This window comes from Gadus macrocephalus, chromosome 10, assembly GCF_031168955.1.
Source record: "Gadus macrocephalus chromosome 10, ASM3116895v1".
NCBI classification, from domain to species: domain Eukaryota; kingdom Metazoa; phylum Chordata; class Actinopteri; order Gadiformes; family Gadidae; genus Gadus; species Gadus macrocephalus.
The window spans coordinates 15,241,375-15,251,374 of record NC_082391.1 but is presented as its reverse complement, the minus strand read 5'-3'; the positions used below and the strand labels follow the sequence as shown (position 1 = coordinate 15,251,374).

Sequence of the window (10,000 nt, the reverse complement as noted above, 5' to 3'; positions counted from 1 at the left end):
AATTAGCAGAGCTGCAGGGCAATCAGCAAGGCTCTGAATGGACCCTTAATTTATGAATGGGTTGAGGGGGGGCTGCTCTTGGGGGATCGCGCCCTCCACTGCCCCCGACCCAGTTCCTACCTGACAGGTGGCCCCATCCCTACTGTGAGCGTCACCTCGTCTACATCTCACACTGTGCAAATCAAAAAGAACCGGCTCTCCATTGTTAGCACAGCAGGGGGCTGGTTGGATTGGAGGGGGGGCTGTAGGGGGGGGGGGGGGGGGGGGGGGTGCTCTCGGGGGAGTCCACGGTGTATATTAGATATTGAGTGTATTCTCGTCAGGCCCTCGCTCAAACTTATCTCCCATGTTGCCGCTATAACAACAACCATAACGAAAGATAAGAGAAATTACTCCTCCATGTGCGGCCTAGGGCTCCATCTTCCCTCCCTCCCTCCCTCCCTCCCTCCCTCCCTCCCTCGCCCTCCTTCGTTTCCGCTTGGGAAACCTGACACTTACTCCAAGGATTCCTGCCATTCAGTATCAGCAGCATCAATGCAGCATCTGTGTCTCTCCTCCCCCCTCCTCCTCCTTGTTGGGATGTAATCCCTCCGCTGCAGCAGCAGCAGCAGCAGCAGCAGCAGCAGCAGCAGCAGCAGCAGCAGCAGCAGCAGCAGCAGCAGCAGCACAGGGGATCCTGAAGCACCATTCCCTCTCCGGCAGAAGAGGAGTACGTTTTCCCATGGACCTGGATGACTCGCGGGGCCTCTGTTCCTGTGTGCTCCCCTCTATCGTTAATAGTGGTGGTGGGTCGATGCGCAGTGCTCCACTGACCTTATCCTCCATTAGACGCATTGTGTTATTGCCTGTGTGATGATGTGGAGTGTTCATATAAGCAGAGACCCTGGTTATGGAAACAGATCTTTCACGCCGCCGCTGCCACGAACCTCCTCTCTCTCCCCCCCCCCCCCCCCCCCCCCCTTGTGCATTAGGATGTATGGCTCCGTACGTGTATCATGGGTGTATGGGTCGTTTGCTGCAGGCGGCTGGGCTCGTTCATTACTCATCTGCCAGCGCATATTGACAGCGCTACACTTTCATAATTTTTTTTCGCCGGCAAAACAATTTGCATCACGCCGAGCAAATTGTCATTGTTGGTGTGAAGTGATAAAATCACCAAGGGGGTAAACGTATATATGTATATATATATATATATATATATATATATATATATAGAGGGGAAACAAACACGCGACCGAAGGCAGGAGTGAATCAACATAATTAGATTATATAATCATAATGGGAAAATGATTGGGTCTGTCGTTTGTTTGAACACTTTGTATCGGGAGCAGGTAATGAGTGCGCACATTGAGAGAGAGACACAATGCGTTTCAAGGCTAACTGATTCGAGAGGCAGATGCGGCCCGCAAAACAGTTACTAAATGTATTGATTTCCACGGGATTCGGCATTGACAAAGTGTCACCCGTCTAGAGAATGGCGTTTCCCTTTCTACAGGTGGGGATTCAACGCAGAGACGAAAGTCAGGCGTCTATACGGGCCGTGAGCCTATTTTCTCGACAACATAATGACCCCAATCCCCACCTAAGGAAATGGATATTACATAATTATCCCTAATCAGATCTGATTATGCTGCAAATTGTATGACCTTCTTCCTTCTGCGCCCTTCTCTCTGCGGTTGGAGGAGGGGGATGATTCGGCCCTTCCCCCCCGGGAAAAAGGATTAGATGTTTTCATTTGCGAAATTATTCCAATTCCTTGACTTGGCAAAGAGTTGCAGAGTTGAACCCCCAACTGGCAACAGATGCACGGCTTGGGAAGGACCGAAACTGGGAAAAGCAACGCGGGTGGCCAGCTGGCGAAAGGCAAAGGGTTGCTGGTTTGAGAACCTAGGGGTGACGCAGTTCTTGAGGAGATGAACTTAACCTTTAAGGGCTCACAATGTGAGAGTCCATGAGGTGTTATTGAGAGGCGAATCCATTGTGTGGAATCCTTGGACTGACGACAAAAGCACAATTTTCAAGCTAGCTACTGTTCGTACACGGGTTCATTCGGTTTCTGTTGTTTAAGAAGCAAAAAACAAGGTAATGTCCGTTGCGATGTATTCAAATGCTGATTTTATTTTATTCAGTCCTTCAGAAGGTTTAACGGTAATTTGTTAATTCAGTGCCAAAGCGAGGGAAGTAAACAGCAAAGCCTGAGAAAGCGGAGGAAGCAGATTCACAGATTTTGTGAATCTGTGACAGACTCAGAGATGTTTATGTTTGTTTTCATAATGTTCTCGAGGCCTCGTCGCTCCTCCGATATGCACTTATGTACATGAGCATACGGCCGCCGCGTTCCGACTACATTCCTCACCACCTGCTGCGACAGCTGCTCCGTGCACACAACTACTGGACTGTCAGTCAAGGGAGTCAGCAGGCAAAGTCTTGCTCACTCATTCAACCGCACAGACACACATACATTGACCCACAGCAGAATCAGCTCCGCTGTCCGTATCTATCACATCTATGTTTTGGATGCATGATGAAGTAGACGGGGTACAGAGAGAAGAACAGCTAGCTGGGAGAGCCCTGATGTACAGTGTAGTACGCAGAAATAGATTTCTGAGGTAACAGAGCACAGCCAGCGAAAGGGGCCCCCGGGGAAATGGGTCTGACAAATCGGAAATTCCGGCTGAAAATTAAGAATAGCAAGTTCTGAATTATGGATCCATTTTCTTTTTCTTTTTTTGTTCGAGTGTGATAGTAAACAAAACACATATTGTTGTGAGTGCTGGATTGGGGTGAGACGCTCGTGCTGTACAGAGGAGTAGTTATTTATTTAAAGCACGCCGGGATGACACCTTCAGCAAATTGCCTTATTATTTATAAAGCTCTCTTGTACGTTGAGACATTTTTACAATGACAGGTCTGTAGAGCCCAGCCTGCCAGGAGAGGGGAGGCTATGGATTCTGCCGAGGAAGCACAACCCTTCTTGCGTTCCTAATAAACCCTTCTGCTTTTTGGGGTTGTTTGGTTGTCTGCGATTAGTTGATGTCTCTATCCTCAACGTCTTTATGTGATGTGTGGGACAGGTGGGGGGGGATTACTGTATGCATTTTTCCATTAGCGTTTGATAAGCAAGCCGAAAATATGTGTATTGATCGATTATCATTTAATGCTACTTTCTAAATTCCACAAATTCTGTTCATTCCTGTAGCAGGTAATGCATCGATTGGGACATAAATAGGCCATCATTGCTCACCGTCACTTTCCACTTAAAACCTTAAGACAGGATGAGCATAGAAATAACTCGGAAGAAGGTATTCACTCTCTGGCACGATCATCCATCATTTATTAAGGAATTTGATTGACTGATGATTTACAAAATACATGTACTGCCATATAGTGCAGCATCATTTATATATCTGTGTGTGTGTGTGTGTGTGTGTGTGTGTGTGTGTGTGTGTGTGTGTGTGTGTGTGTGTGTGTGTGTGTGTGTGTGTGTGTGTGTGTGTGTGTGAGAGAGAGACAGAGAGAGAGAGAGAGAGAGAGAGAGAGAGAGAGAGAGAGAGAGAGAGAGAGAGAGAGAGAGAGACAGAGACAGAGATTAAGAGAGAGCGAGAGAGAGAGAGAGAGAGAGAGAGAGAGAGAGAGAGAGAGAGAGAGAGAGAGTCGGGATGGATGAATGGATGGATGGATGGATGGATGGATGGAGAGAGAAAGATTGACCACTTTCTGTTTTGGCATTAGGAGTCAGTAGCCAAAGATGGCAGCTTCTCAAAATCAATAGTGGTACATAACGACAAAGGGCAACGCACAACTTTAGGCATCCTGAGTGCCAAGTGCAGAATCCTGTGATGAACACCTCAGAGAGTTTTTGATCGATAGCCATATGGAAATTATATGAAATGTTTTTTTGTGTTTTGTGCGTGTGTGTGTTTGTTTGGCGTGTATTTTGCATGTGCGTGGGTTTTGTGCATGAACTCACAAATCATCACTACGGCGTGTGCGTGTTGTTGAGGTTTCATGGCATGGCACTGATGTCGGGGCGACAGAAAAAATGAATCAAACGGTGTTCCGTTTCACTTGAGCCGCCGAGCAATAACACAGATGCTCATCGGTTTGCTTAACGACCGATGACCAAAGCAGCAGCGAGTCCCCCGTTCGACCTTTGACCTCTCAACACCCTCTCATTTAGAAAATTGTGTGGTTCCCGTGGGACTGAGGCCCTGGGGAGGACATCAGTGAATTCTTGTTCTGGGGTCAAGTGTCAAGCTCGTCCCCGGAACATACCGTGGTTTTACTAATTCTCCCTTTCACTTTCTCTTGCACGCGCACATGCACACACACACACACACACGCACACATACAATCACACACTCGTGCATCTCTCTCTTGCTCCGATTGCTAATTTTCACCTACCAACACACACACACACACAGCATGCACACTTGCAGTCACACACACACCCACACACAAATACACGCACACACAATCACACACAAACACAAACGCGCACACACACACACACACACACACACACACACACACACACACACACACACACACACACACACTCGTGCATCTCTCTCTCTTGCTCCGATTGCTCATATTCACCAACGCACACACACACACACACACAAACATGCACACTTACAGGCCCTCACCCACAAACACACACACACACACACGCACACACACACACACACACACACACGCACACACACACACGCGCACACACACACACACACACACACACACACACACACACACACACACACACACACACACACACACACACACACACACACACACACACACACACACACACAAACATGCACACTTACACTCTATATATTTATGACTGTATGTGCTCACATGCACCAAATCCCATGAGAAGAATTACAGCTCCCACCACTGTGTTGATCCAGGTGTCATTTCATTATTCTTGCCCACCAAGTGTGTCTGCAATTTAGTGATAGATGGTCCAGGATAACCTTCTTCACCCCCTCTTGAAGCATCCACAGAGACAGATTGCCTTTGCCTCAAACATCTGTTAACCTAATAATGAATGAACAATACTATGGATGGACCCTACAATGCGTATTTCATTGCGACCGGTCTGAAAATACGCATTGTAGGAACAAAAATAGCACAAAAATCCAGCACACTTTTTTTTTAAACTATTATACTTTGGTTTTTCGCCAAAAGGAATCGGAGCGCTTGTGACACTTGAGTCGGTGCGCTCTGATTGAGTGAAAAGACTCAAGCCTTTAATGGAGGTCAGACATCAATATTTCGTGGAACCACTTTCACCCTTGTATTCATTCAAAGGCGAGAGGGAACAGAAATCGGTCAGTGTTCTCAGAATCTCAGATGTTCCCTCACTGCCCCCCTCCCCTCCTGGACCAATCAACACCACTCCCCAACCCTGTTTATCAGCCGTGTGTTTGTGTGTGTTTGTCTGTGAGCACATGCTAGGGTGTGTGTGTGTTTATTTGTCTGTGTCTGTGTGTGTGTGTGTGTGTGTGTGTCTCTTTGGGTGCCTGTGCGTCTATGGGGGTGCCTGTGTGTGTGTGCGTGTGTGCCTTTGTGTGTGTGTGTGTGTGTGTGTTTGCGTGTGTGTGCGTCTCTATGTGTGCATGCGTGGACGTCTCTGTTGGTGCCTGTGTGTGTGTGTGTGTGCGTCTTCGTGGGTGCCTGTTTGTGTGTGTCTTTACGTGTGCGTGTGTGTGTGAGTGCGTCTCTGTGGGTGCCTGTGTGTGTGTGTGTTTATGTGTGTGTGTGTCTCCGTGGGTGCCTGTGTGTGTGTGTGTTTATGTGCGTGTTTGTGTGTGTGTGTGTGTGCGTCTCCGTGGGTACCTGTGTGTGTTTATGTGCGTGTGTGTGTGTGTGCGTCTCCGTGGGGGCCTGTGTGTGTGTGTTTATGTGTGTGTGTGTGTGTGTGTGTGTGTGTGCGTCTCCGTGGGGGCCTGTGTGTGTGGTCCTCCTTGTGAATTTAAAGACACAAGCATCGGGGCGTCCATGGAACGGTAACCTGACCCCACAGTGTCAGGCCATGAAACTCACCATCTGTTGCAGCGAGATGACACACAGACAACCTCTGTCTGGGATGCTTCTCTGAGCTGCGTTGCGTTTATTATGGGCTGCAAATTTACGGGCATCTCAGCACATAATGCTCAAATTTTTCACGCATATCAATTATTTTGTGACAATCTGTCCTTGTGGTTATTTACATTTTATGGAAATAGCATAATGTTGAATGACAATGTCTGTTTCTCACTTTGTTTGCTTAACAAATTGCCTTCAAGGGAATAAAAGCAAGAAAGAAAAGCAATGTATTTATTCAAAAACGAAAAGCAACTGGAGGAGGATATGAGTTGGAACCCTGCTGCAATGGAACCCCTCGAGATGATTTATGCTTTATATGTATATATATATTTCAATTCATTTATTTATTTAAAGGACATTGCCCATTAATCAACATTTCTGTAAATGTGCCAGTGTTAGTCAGCAGGCAAATTTTCAACTGAAGTCCTTTGTTTATATATATATACATGTAAGTATAAGATATATACACACAGACACACACAAACACAAACACACACACCCACACACACATAAATAGACACAAATACATAAATAGCTATCGCTTACCAAAGTCAATCTACCGCATGCGAGCTGTGAAGAAAGAACAAAACAAGGAAGGAAGTGAGGAAAAAAGCTTTCCCACGGTTCATTTAAAACAAGCACCTCTCTGTGTGCAATCAAGCGTAGCCATGACATCACTGTCCTGGGAGGGGGTGCTCCGCGCACGGCTCCGCGCACGGCAGCACCCCACCGTTAGCCGTTAGCTCCGGCCCGCTCGGGAGGTGCTGAAAGAAACAGCGCAGCACATGTCCCTGCGGCCCCCCTGTAATCACCGAAGGGGTCCCCGGTTCGAGCCCCTTCGCTCTGCCCGACCGACCTCTGTGTTATTTCGGAAATCTGAAACAAAGCCAATACCTTGAACCAAAACACGCGGTCCAAAATGTGTACTCGAAATCAAGCGTTTTTTCCGCCGAACTCATTTGTAATGTAAACTCTACGTTCGATTTTCCTATGGAATAATTACGAAGTTAAGATCGGGGTGGAGGGCGCAGCTGTTAAAACGCGTCCGGCAAATATTTACAGAACCCCGTAAAGACCAGCGCTCAGCCCTGGGATGGCATGTCTCCGTCGCGGCCCATTGACAGAGCGATAATTACGGGTACAACAACAAAAGTCCCCCGTTAACGTAATGTCCGCACATTGCCTCGGCTCCAGAGGTCAGGAAATCAATGCACCCTCGCCTGCAGCTGCTACCGGGAGCCGCCCATCTCCGACCTTCATTGACCCGTCCATAGATCCTCTTCCTCGTGGCCAGTGAGGGAGAGGATGTATAAGTAAGACGCTTGTATTGACAGCCGTGAGGAGCAGTAGTAGGGTCCTAACACACAACTAAGAGGTTAATAGAGGGCAGGGTGTGACCAGCCCCCTCTGGCTGATCTGTGCCATCATATCCACCATAGTGTTCCTCGCTGAAGGTAGGGGGAGGGGTCGGGTCGGAAGGCATTTGATGGCTTCTGTTTCACTCGAGGTGTCGATGGAATGAAGAAGAGCAGGGAATCGGTGATGGGAAACCCCCAAAAAAGATCTGATTAATTCTTCTGTATCCGTCGAGGCCAGTTATTGCTTTCTTGCACATTTTCCGGGGGTTGATTTGAATAACAAATTAGGATGCGGATTGCAAATGTGGCGCTCTCTCTGCCACGCGATCCCAAAGCACTTTATCACTCTTTATACATTCATAAAGCACGCCTGCAGCTCATCTCCCCACACTTAGGCTCTGGGAGGCCCCACAGAGATACTAATGTTCAAATACTATTTTCTCCCGCAAGCTTGTTAGCAAGTTATACTCACTTTTGTCGAGTCATTCAATTGTTTCACAATTACAAAGTCTCTCTCGGCTTGCCCGAGTCCCACGGGTAAAACAAAAAGTTTAAACCAACTCCGCGACGACTTTGAGTCTGGGAGCATTTTGAATCCTAATGTCGCTGGTATGTGAGCGCAGCTGAATGTGAGATTAAGCCACCGCAGCGTGGACAGCCAGTCTGGAAAAAGAATAAGGATTTTTCTTTTGATTCAGAGGTCTTCATTCATTCTGTCTTTGGCACACAGCTGGATCATCCTTCTGGACCTGTGGGTGGCGTTAGACATCACACACTCTCACGCACACACACACACACACACACACACACACACACACACACACACACACGCACACACACACACACACGCACGCACGCACGCACGCACGCACGCACGCACGCACGCACACACACACACACACACACACACACACACACACACACACACACACACACACACACACATATACGCATGAGAGTACACATGCATACATCCACACACACAGATGCACATATATGCACGCATGCATGCACACACTCACATCAGCACACACACACACACACACACACACACACACACACACACACACACACACACACACACACACACACACACACACACACACACACACACACACATATACGCATGAGAGTACACATGCATACATCGACACGCACAGACGCACATATGCACGCATGCATGCACACACACAAACACACAAACACATACACATATAGTCACACGTGTACACACGCACCCACCCACTCATAAAGGTACGCATGCGCACACACACACACACACACACACACACACACATACACACACACACACACACACACACACACACACACACACACACACACACACACACACACACACACACACACACACACACACACACACACACACACACACAGACACACTCATTATACACAGTGAATCGGGGTGACCCAGCATGGATGACAGTTTTGTTATCTGCGTGGTGCCAGCTCCATCCGCCTCTGAACTCCACGATCCGTGCTGGGGAACATCGAAGAGGTTCGTTTGGTGCACTGACAAACAAACAAAAAAAAACCTGGTCGTGTGTTCTTAAAACGAAATGAATCCGAGATGGATCCTGCATCTTAAAAAGGACCAGATGCTACAAAGTGTGGATTGGTAACACAAAGGAAATCAATACGGGTCTCCGGAGCTAAAGCATCTGTACTCCAAGGCAACAGGGCCGTGCATTGGGAATGATTCTCGGGAATGGGAAGGCTCTCTCTACAGGCTGGGTGGTGTTTAATTTGATACATGCTGAAGGCTGACGTACCGATGTGCCTTGAGATTTGATGTATATTCATGAGTGCGCCAGTTCATCAGTAGGCCTGATACATGAACACACAAGTAGTACTGAATTCAGGCAACTGATAATTAAAACATAATTGCCTATATAACAAACTAATGCATACTTATAAAGTTAACATAATGAAAGAAATGCGGTCAAATCCTGGGCAATGGGATAATTGTATCTCTATAGAGAAGCGATATAAAAAGAGTTGTCCTCGCTATTGCAACACAATGGCCAATGTTCCATCTTCAAAACAAGGAAAATACATTCACAATTTAATTAGTCCCCAGATCACACCCCCTGAACAAATATATTCAGTTCCAAGGCTACGTTGCAGCAGACTCGTCTTCCTCGCTAGTGCGCCGTTTTGGGATTTCTATTATTCTGACAGTCACCAAGAGCACTTTTCCCAGTAGGATGATTCACACGGAGCACGTGTGAACCCCCCCCCCCCCCCCCCCCCCTCATCCTCTCCGCTCTGTGCTGACTCCCTTCTCACGGCGGCTCTCCCCCAGCGCTGGTCGTCATACCAACATCGCACGTACTGGACTAGGAAGTGAACCGGCTTCGAGATCTCAGAATACACCGCACCGTGCGTACGGTGCATCGGAGGATGCCCGCGTACGAGAACTTTTCCAGCATCATAGCGCACGGCTCACCATCGGCGCACACACCACGGACGGTCGTACTGGAAGAACTTCACTAAGAAGGAGAAGAGGAAGAAGAAGAAGTGGAATT

The 10,000-nt window shown here is 47.8% G+C and overlaps 1 protein-coding gene across 1 annotated transcript in view; it reads left to right on the top strand.

Moving 5' to 3' along the window:
* Nucleotides 1-9,627: 9,627 nt before the first annotated feature.
* gfra4b (GDNF family receptor alpha 4b) overlaps nt 9,628-10,000 on the top strand; it is a 37,089-nt gene continuing 36,716 nt past the window's right edge. Inside the window, exon 1 of the mRNA XM_060062728.1 lies at nt 9,628-10,000. This exon is cut by the window's right edge and continues 213 nt beyond it. The gene's annotated coding sequence lies outside the window, so the exon portion shown is untranslated.